Source organism: Bubalus kerabau, chromosome X (genome assembly GCF_029407905.1).
Source record: "Bubalus kerabau isolate K-KA32 ecotype Philippines breed swamp buffalo chromosome X, PCC_UOA_SB_1v2, whole genome shotgun sequence".
In the NCBI taxonomy this organism is placed as follows: Eukaryota; Metazoa; Chordata; class Mammalia; order Artiodactyla; family Bovidae; genus Bubalus; species Bubalus kerabau.
In genome coordinates, this window is record NC_073647.1 from 48,627,912 (window position 1) to 48,630,929 (window position 3,018).

The 3,018-nt window shown below is 46.4% G+C and overlaps 1 long non-coding RNA gene across 1 annotated transcript; it reads left to right on the forward strand.

Annotated features, from left to right (window-relative positions):
- Nucleotides 1–209: 209 nt before the first annotated feature.
- On the forward strand, nt 210–2,486 carry LOC129639642 (uncharacterized). The gene is made up of 3 exons (XR_008708527.1): nt 210–398; nt 1,958–2,110; nt 2,355–2,486. It is a non-coding gene; the product is annotated as an uncharacterized LOC129639642 (long non-coding RNA).
- The last annotated feature ends 532 nt before the right edge of the window (nt 2,487–3,018 follow it).

Consider the following 3,018-nt stretch of genomic DNA (forward strand, 5'->3'; position numbering starts at 1 on the left):
TCTGTGCGTTCGTTGGCTTACAGGAAATACCCGCCCCGTCCCCGCTCGGCAGGGTCGCTCGATCTGTGGGTTCTAATTGGCTGCGCGGGTGAGTGACGGGCGTGGAAGGGCCGCGGAGGCGAGGCTGGCTCTGCGGGAAGGACCAATACCGAGTCCTGGGAAAAGGGATTCCGGGGGTTTTGTGGGTGGGGCGGCGGGCTGGAGGATGCTCACAATCCCGGAAGAAGCCGGAACAGACTACACTTCCAGCCTGGAACAGGCCTCTCCAGAAGAACCTTCGAAGCTACCCGATCCCTTCTCGAACTCAAGCAGTCTCGAGACCTAGACGCCACCACGGGACTTGGGCCTCGGTGACATTCTGGGCCCACGATCCTCGCAAGCTTTTTGGCCCCTGAAGGGTGCTTGTTTTGAGCCTGCTTCCGAGGGGACCTAGTGGCTTGATTCCAATAAATACCCCGCCCGTTGCATCACAATTTACCGAAAGCCACCTTTGGTCAGACTCTCACCACCAGCTCAAACGTTTTCCAAACTTCACACTGTACATATTAATACAAAATCCTAGGAATTTTCCCGATGTTTCTAGACCCAAGGAATCCCCAAGCTCATCCACCACTACACCCCTGTTTTCTGACATCGAAGCACCGTGTTGGTTCCTGCCTCGGGCTTCCCTGGTGGCTCAGTGGGTAAAGAATCCACCTGCCAATGCAGGAGACATAGGTTCGATCCCTGGGTCAGGAAGATCCCCTGGAGAAGGAAAGGGCAACCCACTCCAGTATGCTTGCCTGGGAAATACCATGGACAGAGGAGCCTGGTGGGCTACAGTCCATGGGGTCACAGAGTCAGACGTGACTTAGTGACCAAACCACAACCAAGAAACACGGACGTCTCTATCTTGCCTGCACGGGGTAGGAAAGGAGCACAGGTGAAGACACTATCTGAGTTATTTAAAAATTAAAATGACAATGGGTACCAACAAGGCTGTTGTAAAGATTAAATGAGATTATGTATATAGACTACCTGGGTTTTCATGCTGGTTCAGATTGTAAAGAGTCTGCCTGCAATGCATAGATTCGATCCCTCCGTCAGGAACATCCCCTGGAGAAGGAAATGGCAACCCCCTCCAGTATTCTTGCCTGGAAAATCCCATGGACGGAGGAGCCCAGCGGGCTACGGGCTACAGTCCATGGGGTTGCAAAGAGGCAGACACGACTGAGCGACTAACACTTTCACTTTTCGCGCAGAATACCTAATAAGTACTTGGCATACAGTAGGACTACAGTAGTGAGGGGACTTGGCCAGGATGAAGAAGTGGAAAGAGGGAGGCAATTGTTGTTGTTGTTCAGCCGCTAAGTGGGCAGGGCTTTGAGCTGGACTGAGTGGTGAAGGACAGAGTTTGCCGGAAAGTTTGGAGGACAGGAACGAGGGCGCTACTAGAGGTGGGGTAAGGGCTAGAGGACTGGAAAGATGGGAGGGGTTGGAGGGGTGGGGGGATGGCTGGTATCCCAGGAATGGAGAAAGTGGGCAGGTCAGTAAGACTCAACTGTGAAGGGGCTGAGGACTCGAGACAGTGGCAAGGCTTGAGGCCTTGGAACAGGGGTGGTGGTGGATGAGAGTGAGAGCCTTTATATAGTAGTGACAAAACTTAGAAAGTGAAATTAAAGAATACCATTATGGTAGAATTAAAAAACATAAAATACTTGGTAGTAGTCTTTATTTACATATTGAAAAGTGCTAGTAACTGTTCAAAACCTCAAATCAGAAGACAGAAGTTAAAGAATGCCTGAGAGCTCCAGCATGTTCATAATTGGGAGGGACAGATATAGTTAGGATGTCTATATGTCTGTTTTCTCCAAATTGAACTAGAGAGTCAATGTAGTCCTAAGCAGCATGTTCTCTGAGGCCTTTTCTTTATCATAGAAATTGATCAGTTGATTGGAATGTTTTATGTAATTCAAAGAACACCTGAATACGTGAACCAATCTTGAAAAATATGCATAAACCTAGAAGACTAATACTGCCTGATTTTGAGACCTACAGGAAACTGTGATAATCAAGACAGTGTGTTATTGGACTAAGGACAGATCTTTGGATCAATGGAACAAAACAAAAGGTAACACAAACCCATAAATATGTTGTCAGTTGGCTTTTGAGAAATGTTCCTAGACAATGCAAGGTGAAACGAATTTGTTTTCCCCAAATGTTTCAAGAACAACTGGATAATTATATAGAAAAAAGTTAACCTCTACCCCTGTCACCAAGCTCAAAAATGTAGTTTAGATGGATCATAGATCTAAACATAAAAGCCACAAATTCCCTTGCTGTCCAGTGATTAGGACTCTCCACTTCCACTGCAGGGAGCACAGGTTCGATCCCTGGTTGGGAAACTAGGATACTGCAAACCATGTGGTGCAACCAAAGGAGGGGGGAAACTCAAAGGAAAACATTAAAATGGGAAAAACAGTTGGATGCTTCACACAGTAAAAGAGATGATGGAATAGCCAATAAGTATATGAAAAGTTGCTTAGTCATTGGGGAAGGGTAAATTAAACCACTGTGAAATATTACTTACAAACCCACCAGCGTGGCCAAAATTTAAAATACTAACAGCAGTCATTTTTGTCCAGAATTCAAAGCAATAGAATTCTCATAGACTGCTGGTGGGATAAAGTGGTACAGTTATTTTCAACAACTTTTGGCAGTTTTAATTTAATTTTTTGGCCATGCAGGGTCTTCATTGTGGTGCGCAGGCTTCTCTAGTTGTGGCATGTGGGCATCTGTAGTTATGGTGAATGGGATTAGTTGCCTCGTGTCTTGTGGGATTTGAGCTCCCTGACCAGGGATTGAACCCACATCCCCTGTCATTGGCAGGCAGATTCTTAACCACTGGACCACCAGGGAAGTCCTGGCAGTTTTAATTTTAGATAAACACCTACCTGATGACCCTGTCATTCTACTCCTAGGTATTTACCCAAGAGATAGATCCACATTTGTCCACAAAAAGATTCAAACAAGAATGAT